The sequence below is a fragment of the Nipponia nippon genome, unplaced genomic scaffold, assembly GCF_047370975.1.
Source record: "Nipponia nippon isolate SJK-2023a ecotype South Korea unplaced genomic scaffold, ASM4737097v1 scaffold_4, whole genome shotgun sequence".
NCBI classification, from domain to species: domain Eukaryota; kingdom Metazoa; phylum Chordata; class Aves; order Pelecaniformes; family Threskiornithidae; genus Nipponia; species Nipponia nippon.
This window is the reverse complement of record NW_028262358.1, coordinates 68,807,511-68,827,055: the sequence shown is the minus strand read 5'-3', so window position 1 is coordinate 68,827,055 and position 19,545 is coordinate 68,807,511. Positions and strand designations below refer to the sequence as shown.

Here is a 19,545-nt window from a genome sequence, read left to right as displayed (position 1 = left end):
GATCTTATGCTTTTCAGAAGTGTAACACTAAGATAACTGATATTGGAAGTGTACTGTGAAGCAAGCTTTAGATTTTAAGAAGCCGGCTATTATAATAACTTTTAATAGGAATCATAGCAGTTAAAGGAAATTAGCTGTCTATTGTTGGTGGCAGTAATTTGGCAGTGCTGCGGTCCTCTGTAGTATGACTCTCTGTACATATAACTATTTCCCACCATTTCTATCCCAGCCAGCTGATAAGGCTAAGTAATTGAAAACAAAATAATACAATACATTTCTACTTGTGGGAAATAGAAATAATTAGTCTGTTTTGAACATTACAAAGTATTAGAAAGGATAATATTTTAATCCTGTGAGGATGCAGATTGTAAAGATAATTCCTAGAATAACTGTTGTTTTTCTTGTAACGAGTATGGATCCCTCAAGCAAAGAAATATGTATACTTTTTTTTTCCTTTATTTTTTTCATGAGGGACAAAACAAGTCTTTTTAGCCCACAAATATCGTTCAGTTATTGACAGTGTAATGCCTGGGCCACCCAGTCAGAAGCTCACAGTTCCTTACAGAGCAGTTATACCACATGAAGCTCTACTCACGTGAGGGAAGATCTCCACTGACAACAGGGAGGTACTGCCAGGCAACCCTTTCCAGCCTAGTGGATTTTATTCGGTAGAATTTGTGCACGATTTTCAATGAATGCTTAAAGAGAGTCTTTAGTAAATGTGTAATATTGTAAACTTAATAGGGGAAGGATAAATGTCCTTAGGCCCAAGATGCTAGTTATTTTTATTTGTGTAGCGGTATGGGGAAAATTTTTGGCAGTAGGAAAATTACTCACTAATCCTGCCTACAGTATTAAGGAGAGGCATACAGTCTTCCTAAGAATTCTTTCCCTTTGCTGTCACAATTAAATATCACAATCTTTATCATTTACAATGGGTTTTAGTGCTTCTTGTATTGGTATTTACTCCTGAGCTATTCCTCTGTTTTACCCTGCCCTGGCTTTGTACAGCAGGTATAAGAGGTTAGTAAAGCTGTGTGTCCCAGCCAAAGGGTCTACATATGTATCCTTCCTGTGTCTTGACTTCCAACCAAGGTGGGATCAACATTAGTATCAGCCACGCATTTCCAAAGACAGAAAACTTGGGTTCCTGAGCCATAAATGAGCCGTGATGTAGTCTATTTAGACCCCCAGTTTCTACAATTAGGGGACCAGACCAGAGCATACAGCTGCATCTTAGTCTAGACAGAGCCTTGGAGAATTTTGGCTTAATCCAGTTGTTGCTATTATTCATTACCTTTTAAAATACTTGTTCTCCTCAAAACAAATGTGATAGAATGCTCATAGCAGTTAATGACAATCAGTAATCAAAAATCTCCAACAATATTTACAGTGGAAGCATGATCACTCCATTATTAACTTTGACTAAAGTTTATAATTGTTATGTGATTTCTAGATAGCTAAACTATAAAATGGCAAGCACAGAAGTGTTGCAGGTGCAGGTTACATGTCGTATAAATATTAACTCCCGAGAAACAGCCAAGAGAACAAGGGAGAAAAATAACCACATGAGAGCCCTATGAGTTGAATGAAGAAAGGCTTCCACTCCTGAAGACAAGCTGTTCATGCACCTCAGGTTACAAGAGGAGGAAGTCCAGCCCTTTTTAAGTCAGATATCTGGCTCACCACTAGAAGTATAGAGAGACAGTAGTCAGTGTTTGGTGCATGTCTCCTTAACCTTTATTTCACGTAACCTCCTACTGTGGATGTGCACCTAGAGGGGTGTGGGTTGTACCCACACTTACTACTTTACTGCTGCTACTTCTTGATCTACTTCACTGTCTGGCAGAGAGAAGCCCCACATAAGAGGAACGGCAGCCTGGGCTCTTGATTCTATTCATTTCAGGAAAGATTGATCTCATCATCTTATGTCCTAATCCCTAGTCTGAGTGAGCACCTGCTCCTCCCTCCCCATTATACTTAGGCCACAGTGAATTAGAAGCACAGAAGTCATGATGGATAGCTTATTGGAGGGGGGCGAATGTCTCCTTATGTCCACGGAACTTAGAACAGGCATTCCTGGGGTTCCAGGTCAGTCCCATGAACAGGAACATAGTCTACTTAGGTCTGCTTTAGGCAAAGAAATAGCACCGCAGCAGCAGCCAGGAACCAGCTCAGTGCCAAACATTTTGCTAGAATTATGTTTCCTCATGCTCCTTCTGGTCCTCTGGCTCTTGACTGCTCCCTGCCTGGTTACCCACAGTCTAGCTGAAAGGGGGAGGGTGGAAAACACAGTCACCCTGAGTTAGAAAGCAGACTATATTGGTGTGGACCTAGATGAATTTGAGGTACTTAAACAGCAATTTAGATAGGCGGATCTGGTTTATTAAATGAGCATGGAATGATGACTTCTCTCCCACACCTGGAAATGCATCTACCTGAACGGGATTACAGCTGCTGCCCACACTCTCTCCCTCTTTGTCAATGATAAGGAACTCTTGAGTCCTTAGCAGATGGTCTAATACGCTGATAGATTGCTAATTAATATTTACCTGAATACTTAATCTGCTTTTCTAACTTCACCAAAGTTTTATATAATGTCCTATATTAGCAACAAAATAAACATATTGGCAGGTTTAGATTAGGTTAGTATAATCTAGTATTAGTAAAAGGACTGGCTTAATAGAAAACAATCAGGAATTTATAGTAGCTGTATGACATGATAAACAGTTTTAGTGTAGGACTCTAAGGGAAAAAGAAAATAATGTTGACATTAAGGAAAATAGAATAAACACAATAGGGGATTTTTTAATGCAGGGAAACATTTTACATAATTTTTAAATTATCTATATATATGAAACAGCCTTTGTGTAATGAAACACACATAATGAATCTTGTAAATTTCACATAGACTTTCATGTATGTTCCTCCACATTAATGCATTCCAGATAACTGGTTTTGGTTCTTATTTCCTTATACAGTGGCAAGGATAGCATACTAGGAAATAAATATATGACTCCATTAGTAATACCAGTGAAGTAAAAAAAACCCAAAGAACCAGGTTTTTAAAAGTGTTTAGATACTCTTTGCTTTCAGTGTGGGCCAGACACAGCCATTGGTAGCTTAAACCTGCCCAGTTTCTTTGACATCGGTAAAGTTGCATGTGATATTGCCAGTAAACTTTCATCATTTTGTTGAAAAAGGACAGCAAATATCAGTTTTGGCCTAGGTATTAATCTTTGTTATTGCAGTCATTCCAAACCATTGTTTCTAGAAATCTGAAGATTGTGTTCTCTCAGTGTATGTCTGATGATTACAGCTGAAAGGAAAATTTGGGGGGAACTGTCATTTCTGTGAGTATATTTGGGTATTGTAGGTGAAGTTTCATGCCTATTGAATGACATCCGTTGGAAATCCATTTGTTGCATTATTCTGTGTGATTATCTTGAAAAGAAATACATATGAACAACCTTCCCTTTAAATTGGGGGGGGGGGGGGGGGGGTTTGCAAATTGTATTAAATTTCTTTCCTTTAAGCATGTATGAGAGCTCCAGAAGATAAGCAAAATGTACCGAACAATCCCATATAACACATAGGTCAAATTGCCTAGTACACAGCTGTAAGTGAGTAAAGGTGCTTACTAATTATGGTGAAAATTATTATAGAAGAACTATAGAGATTAGCGCAAGATAGAACAGAGGCACCTGACAGAAATTAATGCTGTACTCAGAAATGCCAGCATGAAAAAAAGCCACTGTCTTGGATTCTTATTCATAGGTTAGTCAGATAGTTACAGTAAATATTTTTCATATTTGTCAAACTAAAATACTGTGGAGTTTATTTTTAGAGTATTCATGGTTTATTTAGAATTAAGATCTATAATTTCCAGCAGCTGTCGTTCTCAGTATGAGGATGCCAGTGCTTGTGCCCAAGTGGCAGTCTCATTAACAAAAGCTCTGCTAATTTGCATATCAGCATAAATGTACTATAAATCGTCTTTTGCTGTAGTCTAGATAACATTTTTAAAAGACTGTTGCTATCTTGGGTGGGGGAGAAAATTCTTAAAGAATGGTCTGTTGGGACCTGTAACCATGGTAACTAGAAAGCCGACTTGCTATAATTTGTTGTAATTTAAAAAAATCTAATACTGATTTACTTTTTACTTCAAAAAGTATAATGGCATCTCCAATAAAGAATCCATACTAAAAAGTGTTGTGCTTTTACCTAGTGTTGAAATTCACTAAAACAGTATTTGGGGAAAATAATGTGGTTTATCTGTAATGTTTAAATAAGTTTTGTTTTCAGTTGTAAGTCAAAAGATTTTATCATGATGATACTACCTATGAAGTTAAGTTAGAGGATATAGGTCTTGGTCCCTCCTAGTGAGTATCTAGGAAATATTTGCATAGGGCACTTTTAATAACACTCTAATGAAAATTCTAGCTGTATGTGCTTGCATGTTCTCCTTCCACCATTGGCAGTGCCGTATCCTTCCATGCCGTTGTTATATTTCCACTTCAGGCAGTTTTGCACCAGTACCTAAAACCTACACCCATCACAGCTAGAAAAGGTAAAAACTAAAAGCTAGCACTCAGAGTAGCCCTACCTCCCCAAGTGCTGTTCAAGCAGCTGAATGGGAGGGAAGGATTCCTCCAAATTGAGGACCTTTTGGAAACAGGGAAAGGAAACAGAAATGTTAAGTCAACTCTTCCCAGACTGGAAGAAAGAGTTGCTCTCTTTAATTACATTTTAGGATTGCAGAACTTTGAAGTCAAGGATTAGCAACCTTCCTACTTTGGGATTTAAATAAAATAGCTAATTAGCCCCTAAGAGAGAAAAGGAGTCCCATGAAGTTAAGCTTTTGGCTTTGTTTTATGTTTCCATGACCTCTGAGGATTATGAAGGTTTTGTTTTGGAAGTAAAGGACTGTTCTGTGGGAAACGGTAACTCAAGGGGATTCCTGCACGAGCTGATTTAGAACCTGTGGTGTCTTTGTGCAGAGATTGACCAAGTGCAGATTTCTAAGAATTAAGGTCCAGATACTGAAAGAAAATGACTTCTGTCAAATGCTTTGGCTCTCAGTGCTTGCTGAACAAAACATATTCTCCATATACCTTTCAATTATAGTAATTGCCTTGTTCAAGTAAAGACATTTTTATATTTTGCTCATACTTCCAAGGCAAGGATGACATTTACTGTTAATTCTTGAGGGAAATACAAATTACAGTCTCTTCTTATGCTATCCCTTTCTCTGACATTCTTTGCAAGATCTCTCTTCTACTGCAGTTATGAAATACCAGCGTGTTTCAGTATCTGAAGTTCACAGGTGGGCTCAGACAGCGTATACACACCCCTTAATCCTAATATTTGCAAATTTAATGGAAAAAGCTTTTGAATATGCGGAGTTAAAAAAAGGGTGAACTTCACATCACTATTTGTCACGTCCACATCAGTAATTGATGGCAGTTTCAGAAACGGCCATTAACTTAGAATATCACAAATGAAACGGAGAGTTTTCAATATCAATCAAAATTTCAATATAAGAATAGATTAAATAGTTTCTATGTTGAAGCCTATCCATTTGAAGAATAACCCAAAAGGCAAGCTGTCTTTTTATAGAATTTATGTGCTTTGAACCATCTTTCTTTCTATCAAGAGTGAATATATGATATAAACTCAGGAAGATCGGTTTCTATAAAATACATCTAGATTTTATGGCAGAGTCATAATGGAAGAAAACAAAGTGATGCAATTAGTGCAAATCAATCAGCCTGAAGCTAGAAGAACTAAGAATATCTTCTATCCATATTTCTACTCTTCAAAATTTAGCACTTTCTCCAACACAGTTTCATTTGGGATCTCCTTACAAATGAACTTTGAAGTGTAGTTCAATCTCGTATATGACATTTTGTCAATAAATATCTTTGAAAATGAGTATGACTGTGAGAGAAAAAAGTCAGCAGAATTTCTCCTGCATGTGTATATCTGCCATTCTGCTAAGTTCTAACTCTTCTTGGAGTTCTTTGAATTCCTGTTTTATTATGTTCTTTTTAGGGAAAAGGCTTTCTTCTATGGCAATTATAATATTGAGACAGCTCACAATATTGAACTGGTTTAAAAATAACACTCCCTTAATAAAGAGAGACCTGAGTCAAAGGGTAGTATATCATTATGTAATTAAAAGGTACATAAAAAATTCATATGCACAAGAGATAAGACTTCAAATGTTCAAATTTAACTTTTGAATCTCTGATTTTTATGAGGGAAGATTAATTTTGCATGAAAGTAGAATCTTACATGGAACTTAAAAAGGAAAAAAAAAAAAATCTCCATTGTCCTTTTTACAAAAATACCTGGAGTTCCAGATTTGGGGTTTTGTTTGGGTTTATTTTTTTAAACTGTCTTAGTCTATGCTATTCTTATTTCTGCATTGTGTGCATGGTTAATTTAAAGTGAAATTGTTCTAGTTTAAAGTCAGATTGCCCTCGTTTTCTCTATCATGATAAAGCCTCTCTGTCTCATATAACCTTTCTCCAGAAGAAAGCTTTTACATTATTGTGTTTCAACAGTGAGTGTGGCTTCATACAAACACATCTTTTGACACAACAACAACCAAAAGCTTCATAAACTGCTGAAAGTATAGATTTTTCTACAACTAGAGAGGAAAAACATATTTTCTATAAATAATATTCAAAGAATTTATTTTTTCTGCTGCTTTTAGCTGGAATATGTCTTGGTCCTGATAGTATTGCACCTGAAACAACATGCACTTGGGTAAGCTTCTATACTAGGTTTTACCATAATTAGTTTAATGAATGATAATCAATTTAAAGTTCTGTGAACCAATTATCACTTTTTCTCAAAGTCTGGGAGAGAATATCCTGTTTGAAAAAGCTACTAGTGTCTCCACAGGGTGCTGTCTTTGCTGCTATGTGTTTGGACCAGCCCACCATCCTCCCTCCCTCCCTCCCTCCCTCCCTCCCAGTTTTCAGGTGCCAGTAACCACTCAAAATCTATGATATGTTATCAGTAAGGTAAATATCAGAAACCAATTCAGGTGAGATAAATGTGGATAGTAGGCAAGGAAGGTTTTATGGCAGCACTTTTTTTTGTAGTTGTGGACAAGGTATGTGGGAAAGGAAGGGTCAGATAGGGTGGGGGAATGTGAACTCAATATGAAGAGGACTGGTGTTAGAAGCTAGAAATATAGATCAGGAGGACAGAGGAAAGAAGGCATCAAGCACAAGGCAAAAAAACAATCAGCAACAACAGGAGTGATTTGATGGTGTGGATGCTCAGCAAGTCTACAGATGACTCTACATTGGAGAGAATAGTTGAACTGATGGAGGGAAGGGCTGCCATACAGAGGGACCTCAACAAATTAGAGGAATGGATTGACAAATCTCATTCAAGTTCAACAGAAACAAACTGAAAGGCTTGCTTCTAAGATGGAATAACCCATGCAGCCACGCGGTCTGGGGACTGATTCGATAGGAGCAGCTCTGCAGAAAAGGATCTAGGGGTCCTGATGAACATCAAATGGATCATGGTTTAGCAGTGTGACTTTGTGGCAATTAAAGCTAACACCATATTAGTAGCTCTATCTAATAATGGTCTATATTAGCAACAGTGGAGCCAACAGGTCAAGGAAAGTGATTATTCTTTTCAACAAAGGACTGATGAAACTACATCTAGAGTACTGGTTCCAGTTTTGGGCCTCAGTACAATAAAAACACTGACAAACTTGAGAGAGTCCAGAGGAGATTCACTAAGACTGTTAGGTGACTGCAGCACAGGACACACAAAAAAGGCTGAAGAAGTTGTGCTTGTTTAGCCTGAAGAGGAGAAAAGGTGGGGAAGGGGAATATAACTCCACTCTTTACTCCCAAATGCAGATTACAGGTAGGAACAGGCTTTTTGTCACTGCAAAAGAAGAATAGTTGCAGGTTACACCAATGGAAATTACAATGAGTTATGAGAAAAATGGGTCTTACTGAGAGCGGTTTGACAGTGGAGCAATTGTTCGTAGAAGCTGTGGAATCTCCCCCCTTGGAGATTTTCAAAACTCAGCTGGAGACTGCTCTGCACAACCTGATCTAACTTTGAAGCTATCCCTACCTTGAGCAGGAATTTGAACTAGATGACCTTCAGAGGCCCCTTACAAATTACTTTATCCTATGTTTCTACAATTCTGTCTACCTTAAACAAATAAGCAAAAAAAAGTTGTTGGTTTTTTTTTTTTTTTAAAGTTTATCAATTGTGATTGCAAGCTGCAACTCCATACATACAATTCCATATCTCAGTCAAGTCAGGGGTGCAGACTTTAGTCTGTGTGCCTTTGTATTTTTGACACGCTACAAAGCAGTAACTGGAAAACCTGCTTCAGAAAAGCTGAAACACCTCTGCATTTCTATGATGGTACATTTTAGTACTCCTTGCCTGAAGTGTTTAGCTATTGTAAGCAAATTATACTCTGCCCAGGCAAAGGACTCCAGGAAGGCTGGACATTCTTCAAGAAGGAAATCTTAAAGGTGCAGGAGCAGGCCACCCCCATGTGCTGAAAGACAAGCTGGTGGGGAAGATGACAGGCTTGGCTGAACAAGAGAGCTTCGGCTGGAACTCAGGAATAAGAGGAGAGTTTACGACCTTTGGAAGAAGGGGCAGGCAATTCAGGAGGACTACAAGGATGTTATGAGATTATGTTGGGAGAGGATTAGAAGGACCAAATCCCAGCTGGAACTTAACTGGATACTGCCATTAAAATGTTTCTATAAGTACATTAGCAACAAAAGGAGAGCTAAGGAGAATATCCATCCTTTATTGGATCCAGGGGGAAACACAGTGACAAAGGCTGAGGAAAAGGCTGAGGTACTTAATGCCTTCTTTGCCTCAGTCTTTAATAGTCAGACCAGTTGTTCTCGGGGTACCTAGCCCCCTGAGCTGGAATGCAGGAATGGGGAGAAGAATGAAGCCCCCATAATCCAAGGGGAAATGGTTAGCGACCTGCTACACCACTTAGACATGCACAAGTGTATGGGGCCGGATGGGATCCACCCAAGGGTACTGAGGGAGCTGGCGGAGGTGCTCACCAAGCCATTTTCCATCATCTATCAGCAGTCCTGGCTAACCAGGGGAGGTCCCAGTTGACTGGAGGTTACCAAATGCCCATCTACAAGAGGGGCCAGAAGGAGGATCCGGGGAACTACAGGCCTGTCAGCCTGACCTCAGTGCTGTGGAAGGTTATGGAGCAGATCATCCTGAGTGCCATCATGCGGCACGTACAGGACAACCAGGTGATCAGGCCCAGTCAGCATGGATTTATGAAAGGCAGGTCCTGCTCGACTATGATAAGGTGACCTGCTTAGTGGATGAGAGGAAGGCTGTGGATATTGTCTACCTGGAATTTAGTAAAGCCTTTGACACGGTTTCCCACAGCATTCTCCTGGAGAAACTGTCTGCTCATGGCTTGGATGGGTGTGCTCTTCACTGGGTAAAAAACTAGCTGGATGGCCAGGCCCAAAGAGTGGTGGTGAATGGAGTTAAATCAAGTTGGCAGCTGTCACAAGTGGTTTTTCCCAGGGCTCAGTATTGGGGCCAGTTCTGTTTAATATTTTTATCAATGATCTGGATGAGGGGATTGAGTGCACCCTCAGTAAGTTTGCAGTTGACACCAAGTTGGGTGGGAGTGTTGATCTGCTGGAGGGTAGGAAGGCTCTGCAGAGGGGTCTGGACAGGCTGGATCGATGGGCTGAGGCCAGCTGTATGAGATTCAACAAGGCTCAGTGCTGGGTCCTGCACTTGGGTCACAAAAACCCCAGGCAACACTACAGGCTTGGGGAGGAGTAGCTGGAGAGCTGTTCAGTGGAAAAGGACCTGGGGGTGTTGGTTGACAGCCAGCTGAATATGAGCCAGCAGTGTGCCCACGTGGCCAGGAAGGCCAACAGCATCCTGGCTTGTATCAGAAATAGTGTGCCCAGCAGGACTAGGGAAGTGACCATCCCCTTCTACTCGGCACTGGTTAGGCCGCACCTTGAGTACTGTGTTCAGTTTTGGGCCCCTCGCTACAAGAAGGACATTGAGGTGCTGGAGCGTGTCCAAAGAAGGGCAACAAAGCTGGTGAAGGGTCTAGGGCACAAGTCTTATGAGGAGCGGCTGAGGGAACTGGGGTTGTTTAGCTTGGAGAAAAGAAGGCTGGAGGGAGACCTTATTGCTCTCCACAACTACCTGAAAGGAGGTTGTAGTGATGTGGGGGTTGGTCTCTTCTCCCAAGTAACAAGTGATAGGACAAGAGGAAATGGCATCAAGTTGCTCCAAGGGAGGTTTAGATTGGATACTAGGCGAAACTTCTTCACTGAAAGGGTAGTCAGGTGCCTGGAACAGGCTGCCCAGGGAAGTGGTTGAGTCCCCATCCCTGGAGGTATTTAAAAGACGTATAGATGTAGTGCTTAGGGACATGGATTAGTGGTGGACTTGGCAGTGCTAGGTGAATGGTTGGACTCGATCTTAAAGGTCTTTTTCAACCTAAATGATTCTCTGATTCTATAATGACTGTATACATTATAAATATTTTGCTGGCCTGCTATTTGGCTATAGTTGTCAATCTTGTATTCTGATACCGCACAGTGTCAGCTGCACAGCTAGCACTGCATTTCAGGGAGGTATATCACGGACACCTCAAGTTTTTGACCTACTGGAAATTTTCTTTAAAAGGGATTAACTTGCATTTCTACTTTATAACGAACCACACGAAAATATTTCTAGAGATGAACTTTTACTACGTAAGTAAAGTATAAATGGGCAGCTGACTGTCAGGTTGCAGTAGGATACACACATCACTGGCGTTGGCAACTAGTCAAATTGACATCAGTGAGTCCGTGCACACTGTGAACTAATCTGCTGTAAAATTGTGGCTTTAATGAAAGCAAAGTAGTTCACAGCTTTTTTTTTTTTTTTTTTTTAATACCTGCTAAATTGCTATTCATTTAGAACTATACAAGTACTTCTAACTCATTCACATCCTTAGTATGTACCACATATGTACTCTTTACCAAACCAAGCCATTATCTGACTTGGGGGGAAGGTCATCAGTGGTTAGGAGTATATATCTTCAGGGAAATGACTATGGTTCTTCCAGGGGAAAAAAAGTTTTTGTAGTATTATAGACTAGTTTCTAGAGGACTGCTGTATAATAATAACTTAGTGCTGTGCTTTTCTTCTGGTGAAATCCTGCTGCTCCAAGCTCCCTTCCTGCCCTGACTTGGTTGAAAAGTCTTCCCTGGTCTTCAGCAGTCTGTTGTCCTAAAATGATGCCATTCAAATGGGAGTTATCAAGGTTTTATTATTCCTGGTCTAGGAGATCCATGGCATGGCCTTGATACTATATACTCTGAGACATTTAATGATGCAGCAACTTCATACCCTCAATTAGAATTCTACTTGCATATAGAGAGATTCCCTGAATCGTCATATCCTCAAATCGCATCTCCTCTGTGACGTAAATGAAGTGTAAAAATGGCTTACAGCTCCTGCAAGATGCACTGCTGTACGAAGAGCTGCTCATAAAATTACTGAATAGAATGAATGGATTAAGAACATTCACACTGTTACTTTCAGTGGATTAAACCTCTGTGCTTTTTATTTCAAGTTAATCAGCACTTTGTATTGCAGGACGAAAAACCAACAACCCTGTTCACTAAGCCTCAATAGTAGGAATCGCTATCATGCCAAAGAACTTTCATTGCTGTGAATAAACTGCTGAACTTTTAGAGATGCCAAATTGCACTTCCTAAATATGTACTATTTCTGTTCTTTTTAAAGTGAACATAGAGGTTTATTAAATGATGTATTCAAAAGTTTAGAATTGAAAAAGTTTTACAAATAATCTAAGTCATGTTATTCATTCTGTCTAAATGGTAGTACGCACTCTGTATAATATGCCTTAATATACTCCCACACATGATATTAATTTTTGCTGAGGGTGGCTGGATGACATAGTGTGGGGTTTTTTTCAAATTGCATGTCTTAATAAAGAAAGAGATTTTGGTTTTGATTCACTGAATGCACAAAAATCCTATACTACTTTGTGTTTTACCCTACAACACTTAAGTAAGGAATATTTTTCATAAAGATAGAAGACGCACAAATGTGAAACTATAATAGAAGCCCTTGTGCGACATTAACTCTGATATGCTACACAAAGTGCCTCTCATAACTATTATATCTTATATATATTGTAACTTTTCAGTTGTAATGTGTATTTACAAACTGTAGGCTGTCTTTTGAAAAATACGTACCTGCTAGATCTTCCTAGCAGAAGGAAGTATAACATTGACTGTGCCCTTATTAAAAAAGCATAATAAACTTCAATTATTTTCTCTAATAAAGGCTCACAAATGTGCCACATCAGTGTCAAAACCTGAAGAATGATGAACAGCTGATTCCAAACAAGTATCGTGTGTCTAATACCAGTCGTATCAAAGTTTGCCAGATCAGTTCAGGGTGTTGTTTGTTTTATCAGACTAATTTTAAAAAAAAAAGGCTGAGGGCTTTTAGGAGTTTTAAACCAACGTATGTTTATGGCAATTAAGGTATTCTGGAAATACTGTGGGAGTTGACTTCATTTCTACTTCACCCATGTGCTGTATCCCCCTTTTTACCCTCCCTCTTCTAGAAGTAAATGTTCCTGTGTCAAATACCTTGAGACTAAATCCCTGTTTGAGCACCCAAACAGGTGATGTTTCTTCTGTCAATCTGTACCATAAGGCACAAAAATGGAAGAGAGCAGGGAAAATCTACATCTTTTTCTCCTCACTATGCATAAGTAATTACTTCAGATTACCTTGGTTAAAGTTTTGGGGACACTCAACCATCCCAAAACTCTCATTCAGCTATTACTAGCTGCCCTCCCCAGGTGAGTCCTTCCCCCTTGCTCCCTAAAGTGAAATACTGCTTGTAAGAACGACCAAAGTTGCTGTCATAGCTTGTGTAGGGCCAAAACTAACTTTTTTTTTTTACAGTTTCTAACTATATTATATTTTATTTAGAGTATTTCCTTAGCTTGAAAACTAACCTAGGCTGTAAAAAAAAAAAAAAAGTCTATAAATCTGAACTATTTTATGTGTAATCTGAAGAAAGCCCTATAGAGGTCCCTCAATTTAAACACTAAAATTGCAAATGTCTGTCAGTCAAACCTAAGGGCTACTATAGTCTCACAATAGTGGTGTAACTCCTAGCTAGGTAAGAACTGTTAACAAATGGTCCGACTAGAAACCCCATACACTTTATTCATTTGCTGTATGAAGCCCTGCATGAGACTACTGCATGTTTGAGATCACATTCAGCGGAGTTAAGAACAGATCTCTAGATTCTCAGTTCAGATGGGGTATTAGTTTGCTCATGTGACGCAACTAGCTACTACTTCTGTGAGGCCATGGTGATCATCCTTTTAACCCCAGCTTATCCTCAACAAACCTCTGCACGGAAGTATAAACAGCTGCCAGGAAAGATAAGAAGAGAAGACATTCTTCTGGCTTACAGCTCAGTGTGCTTCCTCTAGGCTACAGGGAATTTATGTCTTGGAAACATGTAGCTGAAGGATACTAATTTTGTCCTGACTAGCCAGACAACAGACAGTAGGATTTGACTGAAGACCTGATACTTTGGAATTGTGAAAGCCTTGATGTACCTTTTCCTCCTAATCATTAAGCACCTGTGTTTTATTAAGCACAATTAAGCTCTTGAGATTTTTGCCTTCATCTGTGTTTGATGTAGTATTCTGCTAAACACTTCCATTTTGGACAGGAAATAAGGATTGTAAATTGGAGGACCTCATATCTGTTTCTTCTGTCTTCCTAGGCAGTGGCAATGCTTACTTTTGTTTCCTCTTTTATTTTAGTCAAAGTATTGTTCCTCTAATGTTCTTTCCCTAGTGCATCTCAAAGGTTACAAATATAACAAATATTACAGGGTGGATTTTTATCTGCATGATTTTATCTTGTCTTTCTAAATTTGTCATATCTCTGTACAATTGCTGTTAAAGTCATGACAGATAGGATCCATTAAATTCCCAAATCTGTGGAAGGTCAAAATTGCCCTGGAATTCTTTATCACCCTATCACAAGTCATAGTGTCATCCTTGCTGAAAGGTGTTAAGTCAAAACGACAGCCGTTTCCCCTGATTTTGGCAGCTGTATCTGGGTGCAGGGTAATTCTTGACTCTATACCTCGCCACTTCCCAGAGGCTTGCGTGCTTTTAGATCTGCCAGTATAACAACATAGATCGTTGCTCTCTAACCCATTTCTATCAAAACGAGACAGCATTAACACTAAGGCTGCATTGAACCAGGCCATGCTGGCCAGTTTAAGAACAACAACTTACGCACTTACATCCACAGATCCATGCTACACTGTGTTCAGATGAAGGGCAGTGGGGCCTGTATCCCTTTAACCCAGTTCAGCTTTAGGCAGCGTATAACATCCTATCGCAGCCTGAATGATCATAGCTTTTGTAACTTTCTCTTTGTGTGTGCACTTAAAAGGTGCCCCTAGACTTATGATATGGATTACAGTAGGTCAAGCAATGCTTAACTATATCACTCCTGCACCAGTTCTTCAGTCACTGGATAGATCTGATGGTTCTTTATCAAAACACCTAAGCGCCTATGTATTTGAGAACAAGAGCTCTCTGATATCATCCAAAAGCCATTAGAAGCAGTGGAAGGTCTTGTTTACTTCAAGCTTAAATAGGTCCCTAATAGGACATGCCCTTTTGCTGCCATGGTGTTGATGAGGCAGGGGAAGAAGCTGAGCTGTTGCAGATTAGTCAGGGCAGCTTATGATCCTTATGCTTCAAAGCATGTATGTGGTTGCCAAGCCAACAGAAGAGGACAACTCTTTTTTTCATTTTTTTTGCTATGGGACAAGCTGCCAGAAACAAATAGCCAGTAAAATTACGATGTAAGCTACGTATGGGAAAGTTGTTACCACAAGAAGTTTCTCAAAACCTCTATCCTTCAAAAATATTCCAAATACTTTGTGGAATAAGCTAAAGTGCATCTTTCAAAAAATTCTTAATATTCTTCGAAGAACTCTTTTTTGATACTAAATGTTAAGAACAGAACTTGGTTAGTGTTTGCAGCAAATCTTTCCTTTTTAGTGCTATTAGGCTGAGTGACTATTTACTGTAATAAACATTGGATGAATAGCGGTACAAGTAACCATAAGCAGATACCATTTAAACCCCAGCCTTATTTATTGGACAGTGGCAATACTTTTTTCTTGACACAGGACCTTTCCATACTGCATGTAGCTGCATGGACAATTTATTTAAATTATTTGGTCAAAAATACTTCCCAGGTAATAAAGAAATGCCATGAAATATATTGTCTTGAACACAATTACTTTGTTTTAAATTGTTCTTATGCATGCCACCCAATAGAATTAAGCCCCTTGCATTCATCCAGAGCACTTCCCATGCTTTGCTGTTACAGTTGCTTGTGTGGCAAGAACTGATCAACCCATGTGCTTCTTCCCCATTGCTGAACTCAGCAAATGGTCTGTGCAGAACTCCAGCAGATGGGCTTATTCTCTTCTGATAACACATTTTATCTTATGGACCATTTTATAGCTTGTGCTTGTTCCATTTATACCTTAATAGATACACTAATAAATAGCCTGTCCATGTAGTTCAGCTCTTCACTTCAGAAAGGTGAAAGGTGTCATGAAAAAGAAATAACTAAAAAGAAGATGAGGCCAAATGCCTTGATTTCAGTGAGACCATGGGACATTTATGCCTGCTGATGTATACCTTTTTTCTGCAGCAACCCCAAATAAAGAATGGTATATATTCTTCTAAAGAATACTGTTTTATATACTATTAAAAATCATTATTTTGGTATGACTTACAGTCCTGAGCTGCAGCCAGATCCTTTTCCTGGATGTACTGAATTCTATTGTGCCAGCCCTTTTTTGGGGAATCTCCGAGATGTGGATTAAGCTCACTGTGACACAAAAATCTTGGTCATTTATAAAAGCAATTAAATGTTACTTAAAAACCACTATGTGTGGGACCTATTCAGGATGGGATTTAAACTGTAGTCAGTTTGCTTGCTTCTGTGGTCAAATATAAGTGTACTTTGCAAGGAAAGGGTAACAATGCTAGGGAAATTTGTACAGTAGGTACAAAACAAAGAGATTTGGAAGATAGTAGCAACTAATAAAGAATAGAACAGGAATATAAGAGAAAAACATGCAGGCATCAGCTTTAGAGAATCTCACCTCAGATATGAAAAGCAAACAACAGGATTATTCAAATTTGCATGCATCTCTGTCATTCAGAACATTTTAAAGTATTTAAAGCAATCTTCTCCTGTTTGAAAACAGAACAAAACAATGTGAATATGTTCCTGCACATTCCAAACACTATTGTTTGAAATAATGTCTTTGAGGATACAGCAAAAATGGATTAGGCATCTCTTAATTAAAGCAAACTTTGAGTGAAATTAGGTTTTGACTCTGGGTTTTGTGATAGCAGGGCTGTGGGCCAGGACAGAGGTTTGGGGGCTTAGTAGTTCTGACAGCTCTCTAGTAGCTACTGTAAGCTCTGATTCATTCTGCTTTGCTAGTAGGGATGTACTTCCATCCCTTGATGTTAAAAAAAAAATAGTCCTATAACTGGCAGCATCAATTGTCTGGGGACTGAGAGGGAGGAATTTTAAATACATCTCTTCAGACTAAAAGGATACTCAATGTTTATTCAGTTTTAACAGAGATATGCTTACAGGAGCCTTTATTCTAATGTTGTGGAAGATTCATCTTTTTTTTTTATATACTTATTTTTGGGGGTTCAGAATGCACTCAAGGTATGAGCTAAAAGCCCACAGCCTTGGTTGCCTTCATGTATTCTGCTTTTGTGGGGTGTGGGAAGTTACTGGGAGGCTGGGGTGACCGCTCTCTAGGTCACTGTAAGAACTCCGTCATATTTCAATCTATACAGGTACGTCTCTTGCTTTCACAAAGGGCAATAATTTTGTTCATATTTAACCCCTAGACTCAACCAGTCTGGTGTCTTAAAGTCAGGGAGTGCAAAGACATACACAGGGAAAAGTCTTTCGGTCCTTCAGAAAAGCCCCATCGATACTGCATGGTTGAGAGAAACAGCATTTATTGTAAAACAGCTTCTTGGGTGCTCCTCGCTGTGCTGTGTGGCTGCGGCAGGAGTAGGAGGGAGGAGCTGGCACCCTTTCCCTTTCTCCCAACTGTCAAAATCCTCCTACATCCTTGTGTTTTCACCAGAACTTTCTACCACATACTCACCCATCACTCGGCCTCTGCAGCATATGTCCTTCTGTGTATTATGGAGTTTTCTTGGCTTACTAAGTCTTTTCATGTTTGAAGCAGAAGTACCAACTTTTCTACCTTTCTAGAACAATTTTGACAGCTGTAAAATTCTATCGACTGCAAGAATACAAAATATAATCCAACCTGAATCAGTGACAATCCCTGTGTGCATAGAGAGAGAAGAAAAATATGCCTGTTTAAATACCAACATCTTTGGTAACATGATGTGATGGGACAGTTTGAAACAAAAAAGTCAAACAGTATAGAGCAAAAAGCTTTTCAACCTTTAATCCTATAACTGTATCTCTGTATTTCAGTTGACATACAGCAATGTATTGCTATATAGCGCTGTAACTCAAGAATCAGGTTATTTAGTCAGAAAAGCAATAACTGATCTTTCATTTCTTTATTTCAATGTTGTCTTTTTATGCTCTGAATTAAAATAAATAAGTGAAGAAACTTGAAGGAAAAAGTTTTAAAATCAAGAAGGTTACACATTTTATTATTAGATCTTTTTTTTACTCTATGATATATATTTCTATATTTCTTCTAAACACATGGTTATATATAGAAAAAGTTGAATGAAGTGCATCTACATATAACAGCTATGAAAAAGTTTAGAAGTGATTAGGAGACTGTTCATATATTGAAGGTTTTTAAGTCCTTTTTTGACAGGCTAAAAAGCTAGGGATCCTGTTTTCTTCTTTTCCCAGAGTTTGCAACTGACTTTACATTGAAACTCTGTATTGGGTGAATAGGGAGGTAAAGATAAAAAGAGAAGAAATGTCAGAAATGCTGATTGTTAGATTACTAGGTTCCCTTGTACACCTGTGTGAACAGGGATGCTTACATTATGCTCATCAGCCGACTACATCCAGTAACCGGTAAGGAGTCTGTCTTCTTATAATAGCTTATTGACTAAGCTGCAAGCATCCTCATAATGGAAGGGGGTAGAAATGACCCAAAGGCAGATAAGTTGACAGAATGACTCAGAAAATCTTCCCTTTTTTTCATTAGTCCTAGAAAATTACCTCTGTCTCTGAAAATAGTCAGTGTTAGTTTAGGTCCATTATTTCCTCTGAATTTGAACGAAGCATAATTTTAATGGGTTATTTGGTGGTAAATACAAATCTTCCAGACCCAGTCTTGCCAGTTATTCTTCTGGGAGTTGCACAAGTATGTATGTTTTCCAGATACCCAATTTTGAACATCAGCCTCCATAAAACATTGGGTTAGCTAAATGCACCGTGCAAACCTTAAGTTTTGAATTACTGCATGTTTAATGTGGTAGCTGTATAATCACTTTTCCCAACAATTTCCTAGTGAGATTTGGCCTGTAGATCTTGAATCATAGCAGTCAATGCTATGAAACTTAAAATTCATTGTGTTTCATCAGGGTAGACAATTTTTCCATTGTTTCACCTTAAACTTGCACACTCTAAAGGAAAACATTGCTATTCACAGAAATGCCATGAAAAAAACATTCTCAGTGAGAAGGTTCACATGGTGAGGGTAAAGTTTTTCTTGATGGCAAATTATCTACAGAAGATTTTACTGTTTATCAGTTTGTGAGGGATTCCAAATTCAACTTGTCTGTTCTGGAGTTGTATTTTGCTGCCAATCATTCTGACACTTGTTATGTGCTACAAAATATCAGCCTGCAGATCACTTATGAGGTCTTCTCCTGTGAGAAGTGCCTCCAGTATTTGCTATTTGCAGTCTATGATTAGCATGCTAAGTCATATGGTAATTTTCCGTGATTTAAATTTATAGAAAAGTGAAAGATTGGACACAGTGTCTCTTTCCTGGAAAAATATATATCAATGCTTCTTATTGGCTTGGATAGAAATAAAATTAGGTCAATGAACTACGCAGTAAACAGATTTGGGGAAGGCTCTTCTGTGAGCTCTGCTTTTATCTGTAGTACTATAGAGAATTACTGTGCAGGTGCCCAATATTAAATCAGGATGAATGGAACTCTTAGGGTTTCTATTTCTTTGTTTAGTTTTGCTAGTTTTAATCATTTATTGTTTTTAATATTTTGTAGAAGACCCAGTCATGGCTTAGGACTCTCTGTGTGAATACCAAACAAAATGGTGGTCCATGCCCTTAAAGTCTGACCGCATGTCAGGAAACTGCCTCACCTGAGATGAAAGAAAAGGGAAGGCTGATGAGTATGATAGGCAGTATGTTAACAATCTAACTGTT

General features: G+C 38.8%; 1 protein-coding gene across 1 annotated transcript in view; it reads left to right on the top strand.

Annotated features, from left to right (window-relative positions):
• The window catches only part of NKAIN2 (sodium/potassium transporting ATPase interacting 2), a 549,497-nt gene that overhangs the window by 199,016 nt on the left and 330,936 nt on the right, over positions 1-19,545 (top strand). The window lies entirely within an intron of this gene.